Below are 18,159 nucleotides of genomic sequence, written 5' to 3'. Positions count from 1 at the left end.
AGTATTTGGGATGGTTGCTACATTCGCCAGTCTGGATATATTTCATGTAAATATATTGAATGTCTTAATAAATATGCTGGTGGAGAGGTTAGCACTCACGACACCGTTTCCTTGCAGAGTGACGTCAGATGCAAGGTTTTACGATTTTAACCCTAAGCTAAAAACCACCATCAACATTAAGTCCCCTGCTTAGCACGTAACAGTGGCATTGTTGCGAGGTAAGCATGAGATGGTGACAGACAAGAGTAAAATCGAAATACCAAGACGTGAAGAGATTGCCAAGGAAATTCAACTAACCTTTGGTGGAAGGCATGAGGAATCTGTGATCCTTGTGTTGGAGGCTTTGCATAAATTCGGCTTGGCCATAGTGGGTTGGCGTCAGCGCTGCAACTTTGGATACTGATCGGCAGAGGTAGCACTGCAACTTGGTCCGCGGAACGGGTGATGGTCGGCTACAGAAAGGTAGATGACACTGCTTTGGCTGACTAGGTCAATGGCGCGGCTGGCTATGGAAAGGTGAATGACGCTGGCTAGGACGCAGACTGTTGGCGCCGGCTGTGGAGCGAATTGTTGGTGCTGGCTATGGAGCGGAGAAGATGGCACTGCTTTGAACGGCTAAGATTAGTGTTGAGGTGGTGGAGCCGTCAGCACTATAATGTATTGAGGTAGTATGCCTGACAACAGAGTAGTGAGTGTTGAGGATTTTACACGTCTCAATACTAAAAGGATGGATGTGTTAAGGCAGTATGCCTTGCAACACAGTAGTGAGTGTTGAGGAGTTTACACGTCTCAACACTAAGAGAAAGGATGTGTTGAGGCAGCATGCCTGGAAACACAATAGTGGTGTTGAGTAATTTGCACGTCTCAATACCAAGAGGAGTGTGTGTTAGGGCAGCATGCCTGGCAACACAGTTGTGGTGTTGAGGAATTTGCACGTCTCAACACCAAGAGGAAAATGTGTTGAGGAAGCTTGCCTAACAACACAGTAGTGGTGTTGAGGAATTTGCGCGTCTCAACACCAAGAGGAAAATGTGTTGAGGAAGCATGCCTAGCAACACAGTAGTGGTGTTGAGGAATTTGCATGTCTCAACACTAAGAGGAAAATGTGTTTAGGAAGCTTTCCTAGCAACACAATAGTGGTGTTGAGGAATTTGCACGTCTCAACACCAAGAGGAAGAATGTGTTGAGGAAGCATGCCTATTAAAACAGTAGTGATGTTGAGGAATTTGCATGTCTCAAAACCAAGAGGAAAATATGTTGAGGAAGCTTGCCTAGCAACACATTAGTAGTGTTGAGGAATTTGCACGTCTCAACCCCAAGAGGAAGAATGTGTTGAGGAAGCATGCCTAGCAACACAGTAGTGGTGTTGAGGAATTTGCACGTCTCAACACCAAGAGGAAAATGTGTTGAGGAAGCATGCCTAGCAACGCAGTAGTGGTGTTGAGGAATTTGCACGTCTCAACACCAAGAAAAAGAATGTGTTGAGGAAGCATGCCTAGCAACACAGTAGTGGTGTTGAGGAATTTGCACGTCTCAACACCAAGAGAAAAATGTGTTGAGGAAGCTTGCCTAGCAACACAGTAGTGGTGTTGAGGAATTTGCACGTATCAACACCAAGAGGAAGAATGTGTTGAGGAAGCATGCCTAGCAACACAATAGTGGTGTTGAGGAATTTGCACGTCTCAACACCAAGAGGAAGAATGTGTTGAGGAAACATGCCTAGCAACACAGTAGTGGTGTTGAGGAATTTGCACGTCTCAACACCAAGAGGAAAATGTATTGAGGAAGCTTGCCTAGCAACACAGTAGTGGTGTTGAAGAATTTGCACGTCTCAACACCAAGAGGAAAATGTTTTGAGGAAGCTTGCCTAGCAACATAGTATTGAGTGTTGAGGAATCTAGACGTCTCAACACTAAGATATTTTAAAATTTATTGAATATGCCTAATAGATATAAAACATTTAGTTTAAGGATAGTTACTTAGATATGTCTCCGCTAGGCATGTCCTTCGCGCATGATTGGTCTTTGGTTATTTTAGGACCCCCCATGAGTAAGCAGCATCAGGCGTTAGTGATGACATCAGGACGATGATGGGTTGAAAGACGGACAAAATTCCCCAGGTCTTTGATGGGATGAAGCAAAAGTGGCCATAATTATAAACCTTGGGTGGATGCGATCACGATCCTTGACAGGGACGAGTGTGGTGGCTACGAGCACGAACCTTGGAAGGGAGAAGTGGCGACTACGGCACGATCCTTGGCAGGAAGGAGGCGTTGAAGCGGCTTCGGATCTTGGAGAGGACGTTGAAGCTTATGGAGTAAAATGCTGAAGCTTCGGCTTCGGATTCTGTAGCAGCTTATGGAGAGAACGCTGAAGCGGAGCGGCTGCTGGAGCGAACGTTGAAGCGGAGCCGCTGTTGGAGAACGTTGAAGCGGAGCGACTTCTGAAGAGAACGTTGAAGAGGCTCTTAGAGAGAAACGTCGAAGCGGCTCCTTGAGAAAACTCCAGTGAGGGCGCTATTAACCCTTGACTTCGAAAAACGACTTGATACGATATGGCATATGGGAAGATGACACAAATAGTGCTGATTGACAAGTCGTGTTTTTTTCTCATGTTAAAGAATAAGCTTCTTATGTTTGATTTTCCCTTGAAACTCTCAGAGCCTTGACGGTTGCAATGTTGAAGTCGGAGGCCGCGTCAGTCAGCGTGCTGTCAAACTCGACATCCTTCAAGTGAACAGTGATTAGGAGTCCCCAGTTCCATATATCAATCGTGTTTTCCAGGAGAGGTTGGCGTTTGGGAACGACTTCCCTGGCTGGAAACAGCTGCTTTCCTGATGAAGTGCGGTTGAGGGATGCAAATATGTCTTGACGCTGCGCCTTGGATAAATATAGAATCTCACATAAATGTTTCATCATAGACTGCACGATTTTGTGGGTGAATTCCCCAGAAATTATGCAGCTCCTGACGGAAGAAGGTCTCTGTGAACTCAGGAGGGTTGCTGATTTTCTTTGCCTCGATTTTGGAGAAGTCGTTCCTGATCTTCACGTGTGATGAAATTAGATTGTTGATTCCATTCTACTGGCGTTCAAGAGCAACGCGAGCCTCTTCATATATAAACGTGCGTCCTACTGAAGTACCTGCACCGGATGTTAAAAGTATTCCTTGTCAGCTCCACCTGGGGTTGACGTGACTCTTGTGGTGGCAGCTCCGTTAGTGTCTTGAGGAAAATAGGTATCTCTTTCTGAGTTGTAGCCATGTCTGTCTGATACTCACGAGAACCTTTTCTCTTTCCATCAAATCAATAATGGTAAGAGGAGGTCGGCTTCTTCTGGCTCCTCCAGTCTCTCGTCCTGATGATGGAGTAGCAGCGGCTCTGGTGACGGTTGGAGCTGTCACACTTGAAGAAACGTTGGGAATGGAGGCAACGAATCTGGTTCTAGTGATCGGCGGTGTAACACCTGAAGGAACATTTCCGCACCGCTGGTGTTGGCAGGTGGCGTATTAGTGCCACTGGAAGGAGCGTCAGTACCAGGGATGATTTCAGCGCTAGTGTTCTCAGGGTTTGTTGCTGATCTGGACCTGAGTTCTACCATCTTGAGATCGGGTTGAAGATGAAATCGGGATCGAAAATTGATATTGTGACCGAGAGATTAATCTCCCACTGTGGTCGCCAATTGTTTGAGGGTGAAAACGGTTTCTGCTGTTTTTGGTAATTTCGTGTGTGGATGAGAAACGAGTCTAAACCCTAAACAATGTACTGCACGGGAGTACTTTTGATTCGAGAGATCAATCTGTACAATCCTGGCCTAAACCAAGAAATGGCTGTTCCAGGCTTGCTTCGGTCAAAAAGTGAAGGAGGAGGGTTGGTCTTAGGGAGGGAAGTGAAGAAAGTGTTGAGACCAGAATAGTTGATTCTAGAAGTGAGGGTGTTTCGTGACTTGTATCAGAAAGTTGAACTGGCTAGCTGAATGAAAAGCTATCAGATGATTTCTGGATGTTGTATTTTTTCTCCTGACCAAAAATTGTTGTTTGGTGGAAATAGGTGGGACCTATTTATACAAGTCGCAATAAAACGTACCCTGGTCTCGTAGGAAGTGGAAGCGATTGAATGGTGGAAGAAAGCGGTAATGGGTAACGCCTGGAATTGATGTTTCCATAATGAAAGATACGTTTCACCATTATTTCTTGCCATTACTAACCGCCTCACTTTTATGACACTTTCTTGTAACGGGCGTATTGCACTCCGCACGCTGTAAACCGCCAGACCAATACCCTGATGAGTATCCCCCAGTTTGTGACATGTTTTGATGTCTCTAGTGTTTTCATGGAAAACGTGTAGCGCTTTGCTACGTGTGGCAAGTTTAAAATTGAGAGGCTTGCCGTAAGTAAATACCGCGTGATGCTATTAGGATCGCCTTGGTTGGTCGCTTAGAACTTGCCACAATCTCGCCGGCTTGGTGGCGAACTTCTATGGTCGAGATCGCATCTTATGAAACAAGGGTAGCCATTGATTGTGGCTGCCTTGCGTTGACGTTCGATGAGTTTGGTGGTGCAGCCAAAGGATTTGGCGTCGCGGCCAAATTATGGTTTGGCGCCATGACCAAAGAATTGGCGTTGCGGCCAAAAGGTCGCCATAAGTCTTGCGGTTTGGTGGAGAACTTGGACGGCTGAGATTTGCATCTCAGGAAGAAGGGTAGCCGTTGATTATGGCTACCTTCCGTTAGTGTCCAGAGGCGTGGTAGCGTGACTGGCATGGCTTGCGCATGCTTTTTGGCACGGTGGGGTGGCCGATTTTTGGTTTGATGGCACAAACCAAAGGATTTGGCGTAGTGGACAAAAAGTTTCCACAAGTCTTGCGGTTTGGTGGCGAACTTGTACGGCTGAGATTTGCATCTCAGGAGGAAAGATGGATATTGATCATGGCCGCATCTTGTTTGCATAGCGGCATTGGAAACATGCTGGTGGTATGCTAGTGGCGTAGCCATGGCATAGCGGCATGCCAATGGCATAGCCGTGGTATGGTGCCATGCTAGTAGCCGCGGCAAAACGGTATGCCAGTTGCGGCATGGCCAAAGCTAAAATTGGCGTTGTGGAAAATTAGGTAGCAACTTTCCCAAATTAGGTAGCAACTTTCCTAAGCTAAAACCACCATCAACACATGCGTACAACTTGTCCTTCAGCCTTGAATCAAGCTAAAGCTTACTTTGACGAGCAACTATATCAATATTTGCGGCACCTGATCACAGCAGATGGCGCTGGTTTCGGTCCCTTACAATTTCACATGGAGACTCTCCCTATCAAAGATGGAGGACTAGGAATTTACACAATGTCTGATACAATCAATTATTGCTACCTAGATTCTCAGTTTCAGACTCAATCTGTACAACAAATCATCTTGAGGAATGTCACTCCTGCAGGTCCAAGCCCCAACTGTCAGCAAGCCCTACAGATATATACGCAGGTATGTGGTATTGCATCTTCTTCTCTCAGCTTTGAAGTTAATGCCCCCCCCCCCCCATGCACTCGATGCATTCACTGGCAATAACGTATTTAGAGGCTATGAAGAAGCAAATACCCACAGTTTTTCAGATGTATGTACGTGACAATGTACTATGGCAGTGTAACCAAGTAAAATATGCTCAGTATTATTTACTCGCTATCCCTATCAGTGGTCTAAATCAAACTCTTGGACCTCGACAATTTAGGAGTGTGCTCTGTTATCGTCTCGGCATCCCTCTTTTTGCTGAAGAAAGTCGATGTACTAGTTGTAAGAGGGAGATGGACATATATGGAGACCATGCTCTTCACTGCGCAAGCAAAATTGGTGTCAAATTCAGGCACAATTTGGCACGTGACGTTTTAGTAGATATCTGTTTCCGAGCGGGAGTGGCAGTTAGGAAGGAAGCCTCACTGGATTTTACATCTGGTGGGAACACATTATTTCCGGCTGACTTGTTAGTTTACAATTGGGAAGGTGGAAAAGATACTTGCTTTGATGTCACAGGGGTCCCTCCCTTCACAACTGATCTCCGATATTGTGCACCAGGTCAAGCTATCTCCAAAGTTGTTCTCCGTAAGCGCAACAAATACTTAGCTACATGTGAGACTCATGGATACAATTTGCGTATCTTGGCCTTCACTACTTTAGGAGAGTTAGGTGAGGACACAGTTGCTTTCTTAAAGAGACTCAAAAACTATTTTGTCAACAACGACGCAAATTGTGGCTCAACCAGCTTTTTATTTCATAGGTTAGTTGTGGCAATTCAAAAAGGAGTTGGTGCCCAGCTTGTTGCTAGGTTGCCCTCCATTGATATTGTACCTTGTATTTGATTCTTTTGCAAAGTGCCATTTTATCATGCTCGTCTACTTTAGAATCATGCCACAACTATCAACATGCCTTGCAGACATACACTCAGGCCTGTGGATTATCTCTTTCCACCTTCAACATCAACGATGCCGCCCCTCAGTATATCAAGTCTCTGGAGGTTAAATACTTTGATGTTATTATGGATAAGATCCACACATGTTATTCCTTGTCTGAGCGTGACTTCTTCCTTTGGCAGAGCAACCGTACAGCACATACGATGGATTTTCTCAAAGCCATTCCAATTAGTGGACTAAATCAGGCAGTTGGACCAAGACACTTCCGTTCCGTGTTCCAATATCGTTTTGGCATACCTCTTTTCGACAAAGACGCTGTCTGCTCCAGTTGTAGTAGACCCATGGACGTCTTCGGAGACCATGCTTTATATTGTGCCAAAGATGTTGGTACTAAATTTCGTCATGATATTGCGAAAGATGTCTTGGCTGACATTTGCTATAGAGCACGTGTACCTGCAAAGAAAGAAGCTTCCTTGGGTGTTCTTTCCAACTCCAACAAAGACTTAAATCCAGCTGATATTCTCGTGTATAATTGGATAGATGGTAAGGATGTATTCTTTGATGTCACATGTGTCTCGTCGTTCACAACTGCCAGGACACGCAACTTTACTCCAGGGCATGCCATTTCAGATGCAATTACGCGTAAATGTCACAAATACCTCGACAAGTGTGCTGCACTTGGATATGGATTTGGGGTGTTGGCCTTTTCTACCTTAGGTGATTCTACGCGTAAATGTCTCATTGGTCACGATGCCAACTCCAAGGTAGGTGATTCTCACTTTCATAGGTTAGGCATTGTTATTCAAAAGGGTGTAGGCACTCAGCTTGTCGCTCGCTTGCCTTCCACCGATGTCATCGTTGATGTGTAATAATTTTTGAGATAATATAGTTGATAATAATAATAATAATAAAAAATAATTAGAAAAACAGTTATTATTATAATAATAATAAATAATAAATATATTTAGAAAATAAATAAAATAATAATAGCAGCCCTGGCGAATATTCAGGCGATTGAAAAAAATAAAATAAAAAATTAATAATTTTAAAAATAATAATTTTAAAAATATTATTGGCTAGACTACCAACAAAATCTGTATAAACTACTCTTCGTATAATAATTTTAAAAATAATAATAATAATAATATGAAAGTTTTCTTTTCTTCTCTTCTGTTTTAGGGTTCCGAGGTGTCGATAGATTTTAAGGTTCTTTTAGTTTTCTTTTATTCTCTTCTGTTTTGTTCTTCATCTCTTTTCTTATGTCTTGAATTAATCTGCAAGGTGAGGCTTTTTCTGGGAGTGATTCATAGAATTTTAGTGAGTTAGTTGAATCAAGGAAGCTTTGGATAGGGTTTGTTTTGTTTGAAAGCGTTTTTCGAATTGATTGGCAGTTGTGTGAAATTGAAGTTGAATTAGTGATGGGTTTTGTGGTTTGATTGCAAGGGAGAGGTTTAAACAACTAATTCTCAATCCTCAGAGGTGAATTGGAAAGTTAGGGTTTTGTAGATTAGGATTAAAGATGTTGTTGAAAGTTGTAACTGGGGTCTGTTAATTCTGGTGATGATTCAAACAAGTGAATCAAATTTCAAAGAACAGTTTTGAAGAATTGGAGTTTTGAAGTTGTGGGTATTTATTTTGTGTGTGGTTAAGGAACCAAAATCTTGGATGCAAATTTTTGTAGTTAGTACTCTGAAGAGGGGTTTCTTTTTGTTGTTGAAGCTAGTTCCTTATATGTGTGTTTGAGCAGGGGTTAATTGGTGTTTCTTTGTGCAGTTGTGAAGTTCTAGTTGTGATTGCAAGGGTGCAGTTTAAGTTTTGAAGCTGTGATTTATTGAGAAGAAGTTTATGTTGTTTTAGTTAGTAGTTTGATGTATGGTACTTTGAGGTTTCATTCTTTGCAATCTTAATTTACCATCCCTCAAATTATAATTGTTGTTCTTAGTTTTGTGTTCTATGAATCATCATGCCTAGGGTTACTAGGTCTATCCAGACACAATGCTTGCGGTCCAACTCTCAAGGTTTTGTTAATCAAACAGCTTATGGGGTTCATCAGTGCAGCAATGATGAATGTTAGCTTCTCCTATGGGTTCGTTGTCATCATACCAGTTGACAACCACATCATCATCTCAAAGTGACAAGGTCCCTTGTCCCTTCAAAATTTTTGATGGTTGTATTAGTAATGTTGGAGGGAGAGGATATGCAAGGAGTGCAATCCTTCGACATATTACTGATAGGCACTTTCCTACTGCAAATGCCAAAGATATCTGCAGAGAGAGAATTCGCAATAATACAGATTGCTTTGATGCATGGGAGGAGGTATTATCTGACTTATGCATGTGGCTCTGCATTAAATGTATGCATATCCATGCTTGGAGGAAAGCTTGAATGTCAAATTCCCATCCTGCTGATGTGATTGCTGGTCCCCTGAATGGTAATGGTGCCGATTTTCTCATTCATGGAGTCGTAAAACCACCGTACAATGCTTCTTCCTCATCTGCCACCAACACTGACAGCAATCCCTTGGATGCTCAAGATGCAGTTCTTCTCACTGTGGAGATGCTTGATAAGGCAATGCGAAAGCAAATTACCACCATTGTAAGTATCCCCCCACCTTGTAGATTACAATTTTCCCGAACTCTTAAAGCTGCATTAGACAATGTCATTGCCAAACCTATGCATCTAGATGCTTGGTTGAAAATGCTTTTACTCCCTGCCTGCACATTGAACCTTTATGTTATGAAGTTCTAATCAGAAGAACATTCAGTAAATAGAAGAAAACTTCAGGTGGCTGCCATCAATCAGGTTTTGATGTTGTGGAATGAGCCAGAAGGATGTTTTAAATTGACCCAAAAATTATTAGGTTTCTCGAAACCTAAGCCTCATCACAAGCCTATTCTGAAGAAGATGAAGAACTCCAACGTAGAAGCTAGCAGAAGGAAGATCAGTCATGGGCATTTCTCAGCTGCTATTCGCATCCTGTCATCCAATGGTGTGGCTTCTTCTACACCAGACACTCTTTATGAATTGTAGCAAAAACACCCCCCAGCACCTCCTCCTGCCATTCCCATGGAGAACATCTCATCCACGGCCTTTTCAGTGGATGCTACATCGGTGCTTTCTGCCATTAAGAGCTTTCCAAAAGGGACTTCATGTGGGAGAGAAGGTCTCAGAGCCCAACATTTGTTGGACGCAATGAGTGGCCCTGGTGCTGTTATTGCTGATGATCTACTAAAATCCATGGATTGGGTTGTTAACTTGTGGCTGTCAGGTCAGTGTCCTCCCATTCTCGGTGAATATGTGGCTAGTGCTCCTCTCACTCCACTGCTCAAACCTGGAGGTATCCTGAGACCAATTGTTGTAGGTACTGTGTGGAGGCGGTTGTGTTCCAAATTAGCCGCAACCTCTGTAATCAAAGATATGAAAGAATACCTCGGGACTTACCAGTTTGGTGTTGGAATACCTTGTGGGAGTGAAGGCATTATGCATGCTGCAAACCGGCTACTAGAGATGAAGGGTTGCGAGTCCAACATGACTATGATGTTGATTGATTTTTCCAACGCTTTTAACCTAGTTGACAGGTCCACTTTGATTAAGGAAGTAAGAGCTCACTGCCCCAATATTGCAAGATGGGTTGAATTTTGTTATTCAACACCTGCAAGACTTTATTACAATGACAATATACTCTCTTCTACAATAGGTGTTCAGCAGGGTGACCCTTTGGGTCCACTTTTATTTGCTCTTGTCTTGCAGCCTATTGCTGAGTTGATTGCTGATCAATGCACTCTAGATTTCCACGCCTGGTACTTAGACGACGACACCATAGCAGGTGACACTCTAGAAGTTTCCAACGCCTTGAAAATCTTGCAAGAAGAAGGGACTAGAAGAGGACTACATCTAAACATATCTAAGACTGAGCTCTTTTGGCCAACAACTTATCCTAGAAGAGATTCACCTGGTGTCTTTCCCGCTCAAATCAGCAAGCAATCAGTTGGGGTGAAAGTACTTGGTGGGCCTGTCAGCCTCGACTTACAATACTGCAGTAATTTGGTACATGCAAGAGTCGATAAAACTGTGCATCTCATGACCTATATACAACATCTGCAAGACCCACAGAGTGAGCTGCTGCTGTTACGTAGTTGCAGTGGTGTTTCTAAGTTGTATTTCACTTTACGAACCACCATCCCTTTGGAAACTCAATCTGCCTCTTTAGAGTTTGATAAACATTTAATGCATTACTTGAGCAGGATAGTGGTTGGAGACGGAGCAGGCTTTGGTTTGATTCAGCAGCGCATTGCTACTTTGCCAATCAAAAACGGAGGCCTTGGTGTTCTTAGTATGTCAGATACGGGGAACTATTGCTATCTTGCTTCTTGTGCTCAGAATCAGTTCCTGTAAAGTGCCATTTTATCATGCTCTTCTACTTTAGAATCATGCCACAGCTATCAACATGCCTTGCAGACATACACTCAGGCCTGTGGATTATCTCTTTCCACCTTCAACATCAACAATGCCGCCCCTCAGTATATGAAGTCTCTGGAGGTTAAATACTTTGATGTTATTATGGATAAGATCCCCACATGTTATTCCTTGTCTGAGCGTGACTTCTTCCTTTGGCAGAGCAACCGTACAACACATGCGATGGATTTTCTCAAAGCCATTCCAATTAGTGGACTAAATCAGGCAGTTGGACCAAGACATTCTGTGTCGTGCTCCAATATCGTTTTGGCATACCTCTTTTCGACAAAGACGCTGTATGCTCCAGTTGTAGTAGACCCATGGACGTCTTCAGAGACCATGCTTTATTTTGTGCCAAAGATGTTGGTACTAAATTTCGTCATGATCTTGCGAAAGATGTCTTGGCTGACATTTGCTATAGAGCCCGTGTACCTGCAAAGAAATAAGCTTCCTTGGGTGTTCTGTCCAACTCCAACAAAGACTTAAAGCCAGCTGATATTCTCGTGTATAATTGTATAGATGGTAAGGATGTATGATTTGATGTCACGTGTCTCGCCGTTCACAACTTCTAGGACAGGCAACTTTACTCCATGGAATGCCATTTCAGCTGCAATTACGCGTAAATGTCACAAATACCTCGACAAGTGTGCTGCACTTGGATATGGATTTGGGGTGTTGGCCTTTTCTACCTTAGGAGAGCTAAGTGAAGATACAATTACTTTTCTGAGTAGATTGAGAAACTATCTCATTGGTCATGATGCCAACTCCAAGGTAGGTGATTCTCTCTTTTATAGGTTAGGAATTGTTATTCAAAAGGGTGTAGGCACTCAGCTTGTCGCTCGTTTGCCTTCCACCGATGTTGTCGTTGATGTGTAATAATTTTTGAGATAATATAGTTGATAATAATAATAATAATAACACATATTAAAGATAAATTTAAAATAAATAATAATAATAATAATAATAATAATAATGATTTTTGCGCTAGCTCAGCTGGTCATCCCCGTTCCCCAAAGTTTAATGCGCTCCAGGAGGTCCCAGGTTCGAGTCCCCAATAGCGTAATATTGCAGGAATTAACATGGAAGGTAGTGTTAGTTTTCCCCCCTTGTGACACAATCTCAGCCCCCCCCCCCTCCCGCCGTTTCGTCTCCCTTGGCTAGGTTACCCATGAGGCTCGCTGGTAGGTTAGCACAGCAATCTGTTCAATTAATGTAATAGTATGTCGTTGGAGCTTAGCTTGTTAGGCTTCCAACTAGTTTCATGTAATAATATCCATCCAATAATAAAATAATAATAATAAAAAAAAAATAATAATAATAAAAAGGATACGCCTTTGAAGCCTGCTGACATTCTTGTCTGTAATTGGGAGATGGTAAAGACGTTTGCTTCGATGTTACAGGGGTTTCTCCATTCTCTGGTAACAGCGGTCGGGCCTTTTTTCTGGGCATTACCATATCTAGTGCCATCACTCGCAAGCGCACCAAATATTTGGCGAAGTGATCTGAACATGGTTACGGTTTCGGGGTCCTTGATTTTTCTACCTTGGGTGAACTGGGTGAAAACATGGTGGTTCTTTTGAAGAGGCTGAGGAATTGCATTGCAAATTATGATCTTAATTATAAGATAGGAAATTCTCTTTTTTATAGACTAGGTATTTCCATTCAAAGAGGTGTGGGGGCTCAGCTTTCTGCATTCAGGGATGCACGACATTGTCTTTCTAGGGTTTTCTGTTTCACGGACTCAGGGTTCTCTTGAAATAAACTATGCCTAGAACACGATCATCTGCATCTTCAGGAATCCGTACTCATGGAAGTCCTGACTCCCAATCTTCCATGGCATCATCTTCGCAGAGTGATAAGATCCCTTGTCCATTTGCTACTTTCGATGGCTGTCAAGGAGGCCCTGGTGGGTTAGGTTATTCCAGGAGTGGATTGACTAGACACCTGAAGGATCACCATTTTCCCACTGAGTGTGCCAGAGTGATTTGCAAAGAGAAAATTCAGAATATTGAGAGTTGCTTCGCAGCATGGGAAGGTATCCTACAGGAGATGCAAAGCTGGTTATGCACTAGATGCATGACTACACATACATGGAAAATGGCCTGCAAATCCAAGGTTCACCCTGCAGATGTCATTCCAGGTCCGTTTAATGGAATTGGCGCAGATTTTCTTATTCATGGTGTCGCGAAACCACCCACTGTGATTCCTGTTGCAGTTGACAACGCCGTTACACGTGATCCAGATAGGGATGAAGCTGCAGGCATTACGGTAGAGTTACTCAATCAGTTGTTGCAGAGACAAATCCCCACTACTGTTAGTATCCCACCACATTGCAGGCTTCACTTCTCGCGCACACTGAAATCTGCTTTAGATGTTGTTCTTGCAAATCCCATGAACCTTGCGGCCTGGACACGTTTTTTCTTACTGCCGATTTGTACCTTAAACTTGTATGAACCTCAGAGCTCAAGTGAGGAACGCTCCGGAAATAGGAAAAGGCTACAGACTGCTGCAATCAACAAAGCATTATTGACATGGAAGGAACCAGCCGGCTGTATCAGTCTGGTGCAACAACTGCTTGGCCTAACTAAAAAGTCTCCTAAACAGCGTGCCCCTCGGAAGAAAAAGACAAAGAAACACTTGGTGGCGTGTAGAAGGAAGTTGAGTTATGGCCATTATACAGCAGCAATCCGTATTCGCTCGTCTAGCAGCGTTGCTCCACCCAATCCGGATAATTTGTTTGAACTTCAGCAGAAACACCCCTTCGCCCCGCCTCCAATTATTCCTACAAATGTTATTTCAGTACCTCCCCTGACTGCGGATGCTAAGGCCGTACTTGCAGACCTTAAGAGCTTCCCAAAGGGGACGTCGTGTGGCAGGGACGGTCTCATAGCTCAGCACTTGCTCGATGCTATGAGTGGAGATGGAGCTGCAATTGCGGAAGAGATGCTGTTGTCGATTACCGGAGTGGTGGACCTGTGGCTCGCAGGTAAATTCCCTTCCATCCTTGGTGAATTCGTGGCAAGTGCACCCCAAACACCACTGCTCAAACCTGGGGGTGGTTTAAGACCTATCGCAGTAGGTACCATTTGGCGCAGATTGTGTTCTAAGTTAGCAGCTTCTTCAGTTTGTAAAGAACTGAACACTTATCTTGGTACTCACCAATTTGGAGTTGGTATTCCTTGTGGCGGGGAAAGCATTTTACACGTTGCGAACAGTTTGCTTGAGCTGTATGGGTCCGATAACACCAAATCTATGTTGTTAATAGATTTTTCGAATGCTTTCAACTTAGTTGATCGGTCTACTATTATCTGTGAGGTAAGAGAACGATGTCCTAGCATCTTCCATTGGGTCGAATTTTGCTATATGAAACCTTCCAGGTTATATTATCCAGAGCACATTCTCTCCTCGGCACAAGGTGTTCAGCAGGGCGACCCTCTTGGTCCCCTACTTTTTGCTTTAGCTTTGCACCCGCTTGTCGCGAAGATTGCTGCTAACTGTACTTTGGATATCCATGCCTGGTACTTAGACGATGGAACCATCGCAGGGGACATTATGGAAGTTTCTAAGGCTTTGAAGATTCTTCAAGAAGATGGACCAGGCTACGGGTTACATCTGAACATATCGAAGACGGAATTATTTTGGCCTTCTTATGATCCGAGAAGGGATTCGACAATCCCTTTCCTGCGAATATTGGTAAGCCAAAAGATGGTGTTAACCTACTTGGAGGACCAGTCAGCTTGGATATAGACTTCTGCAGCAATGTGGTGATGGACAGGGTTGATAAAACCGTTCAGCTCATGGACAAGATCCAAGAGTTGCACGCTCCTCAATGTGAACTTCTACTTCTGCGTAGCTACACTGGAGTATCGAAGTTATATTTTGCCCTACGAACTACTTTCCCAAGGCGCTTCAGAACGTTGCTAAACGTTTTGATGACAATCTAATGCAATATCTTTGTCGACTTGTAGTCGGTGATGGTGCTGGTTTTGTCTTAGTCCAGCAACGACTAGCCACTCTACCCATCAAAGATGCTAGTCTTGGTATACTTACTATGTCAGATACTATGCAGTACTGCTACCTTGCATCTCAGGCACAGACCCAGCACTTGCAAAATTCCATTTTGAAGATGCCCGTAACAACTGACTTATGCCAGGGTTTCCATAATACTTTACAGAGTTTCACGCAAGCTGGTGGGGTTCCCTTTTCGGATTTCAACATTAATGATGTAGCCCCCAAATACATGAAGTCTTTGGAAGCTATCTACTTTGGTGCTATCCAGGAAAAGGTACCTTCTAGCTTCTCTTTATCTTCACGTGAAGTTACTGTTTGGCAGTGTAATAGATCGGATCATGCTATGGATTTCCTTAAGGCAATACCTATACAGGGGCTTAACCAAGCTGTTGGGTCTAGACAGTTTATCTCCGTTTTGGAATATCGTTTGGCCATACCTCTTTTTGAGGAAGATATTAAATGTTCATGCTGCTGCAAGCTTATGGATATCTTTGGTGACCACGCCATTCATTGTGCTAGCGAGGTCGGGCTTAAATTCAGACATGATTTAGTAAAAGATATTCTGGCAGATATGTTGTAAGAGCATAGCTCGGTCAACCTCGCATGCGTTGCTATCTCAAGCATGTTTGTCAATGTTAGTGATCAAAACTATAAGTCTTGATTTCTAGACTACATATCTAAGTCTCGGACTAGGATAGAAAAGTGTAGTTGAGCTCAAGGACTTCATGGAGATTCAACATACAACGACGAAGATCAATACAAGGAACCGTGGAACTTCATCAACAAAAAGGTATGTGGAGACTTGAACTTATCTATCACTCAAAAGTCTATCTCTTCTATCTCCTACTTCTTATGAGACAAAAGTCGCATGCTATATAGACTAGATCATACACATTTGACATTTCGAGCTAAGCATTCATTACTTATCTTTTATCTCGAAATCGTGTGTTGGTAAAGCGTTTCGCTTTGATCAAGTTTATCTTCACCTAGTGACGAAAGTCATGAAAAAGTTTCAATCACTTTGAGAATTGCTCTGACGTGAATCGGTCTGTGAATAACGGCTACATAGCGTCCTCTGAGAATGTCTCAATGATTGAAATGAGAGTTTAGATTACATAACCATGTATTCCTTGAACCGAAGTTTTCGAACTTTGTTGATCAAGAGAAATCGAGAGGATTATGGAATTGGCTTGCCAAGTCCGCGAACATAGTTCGCAGACTCAGTCCACGAACTGTCGGAAGTTCTCGACCGAGAATTTCTGCTGGTATTTTCCAAATACTCGTTTGTGTGCTTAGTCCGCGAACTGGCGGAAGTTCTCTTTCCGAGAATTTCTGCTGAGTTTGGAAAACTCAACCGATTAGCTTAAGTCCGCGAACTTGTTTATGAGCTTAAGAGGTTATGATCTAAAGATGTGCTCTGAACATGAAACATTAAATTACTAAGGAATGCTTTATGCAAACCGTGGCTATAATGTTCATGAGCCGATTCAATCGAATAAAATCATCTTTGCTTCAATTGTGTCTTGTGTAGTTACATAAGATCTCATAGCAATTGAACAACTCTGTAACTAGTTCATTTGAGTCAATTGAACTAGTTATGGTGAAGAAGAACAAGGTTAATATGAAATGCTCATATGGTTAAACTTTTGGGTTACTATGTTGAACCAACATACACGTACACGTTTGGGCATGGTTTTCACGAAGCCAGTAAACGTCTACCCAAGTGTGTGTGATAAGCTAAGTTTTCGATCTAACGGTTGAGAAATATTAGCTTGAATCTAAATTAGGTTTTCATCTAACGGTGAATATGAATTGCTTTGTAACTAAGGCAAAACCCTGATTTGAAGGCTATATAAAGGAGACATCTAGCATTGTGCAAAACTAATCCCCACACGTCTGTGTGCTACTAGTGCGCCCGCTAGAGTCGATCTCCATTAAACTTTGATTTTCTTCTCTAAAATCAGGTTAACGACTTAAAGACTTCATTGGGATTGTGAAGCCAGACCGATACTACTTTATCGTAGTTGTGTGATCTAATCTTGCATCTGCTATCGTACGATTACAATCGATTGATTGGCTTGAGATCGTGAGAGTTTTCCGATAGGCAAGATAAAGAAGTCACAAACATCTTCGTCTTACTGTTTGTGATTCCTCGACAATCCGCTTGTGTAGTCAGGAAGGATTGTAGAGGGGTGATTGATTAATCTAGGTTGTTCTTCGGGAATATAAGACCGGATTATCAATTGGTTCCTGTTACCTTGATTTTATATCTAAAGACGGAACAAAACCTAGGGTTTATCTGTGGGAGACAGATTTATCCTTTTATAGACTTTTCTGTGTGAGACAGATCTGTTTATTATCCAGTCTGTGATTTTGGGTTACAACAACTCTTGGTTGTGGGTGACATCAGCTAAGGGAATCAAGTGCGCAGTATCCTGCTGGGATTAGAGGCGTAGGAGTACAACTGTACCTTGTATCAGTGGGAGATTGATAGGGGTTCAACTATAGTCCAGTATGAAGTTAGTTTGCAGTAGGCTAGTGTCTATAGCGGCTTAATACAGTGTGTATTCAATCTGGACTAGGTCCCGGGGTTTTCCTGCATTTGCGGTTTCCTCGTTAACAAAATTTCTGGTGACTGTGTTATTTCTTTTCCGCATTATATTTTATATAATTGAAATAATATAGGTTGTGCGTTCGTGATCATCAATTGGAAATCCAACCTTTAGTTGTTGATTCATATTGATTGATCCTTGGACATTGGTCTTTGGTACCGTCCAAGTATTCCTTGTATTTGATAAAGACTTTCTATTGTTTTTAGCTTGAGTAAAAATCAAATCAAGAGAGATATATTAACTCCTTGAGATACTTTTATCTAGATTGAGTCTGACTGTCTAGTTGATTTTATAACAAAGTATTTCGTAGTTAGTCCATACAGATTGCTAATCGAAATATTGAGTGGTGTTGTTAGACCCTCGCTTTTTCAATTGGTATCAGAGCGGGCAAACGCGTTTAATACCTAACAAGTCCGTGTTTGTAGCGATCTGACTCTATGGAAAAAGGTTCTATCTCTATTAATGTACCACCAGTCTTCGATGGCTCAAATTACTTATGGTGGAAAATTGCTATGCGAGCTTTTCTTCAATCGCGTGATTTTCAATCATGGGTATATGTGGTGAATGGTTATGATGCTCCCGTTGTTGCATCTGGAGATGGAACTGTTCCCAAGAATATTGGTGAATATAGTGCTTCCGAGATTCTTGCTGCAAAGCAGAATTCTGAAGGGTTAAATGCTATCATACATGCCATTTCC

Source organism: Papaver somniferum, chromosome 7, assembly GCF_003573695.1.
Source record: "Papaver somniferum cultivar HN1 chromosome 7, ASM357369v1, whole genome shotgun sequence".
NCBI lineage: Eukaryota > Viridiplantae > Streptophyta > Magnoliopsida > Ranunculales > Papaveraceae > Papaver > Papaver somniferum.
The sequence above is the reverse complement of the archived record's forward strand: the minus strand, read 5'-3'. Positions refer to the sequence as shown.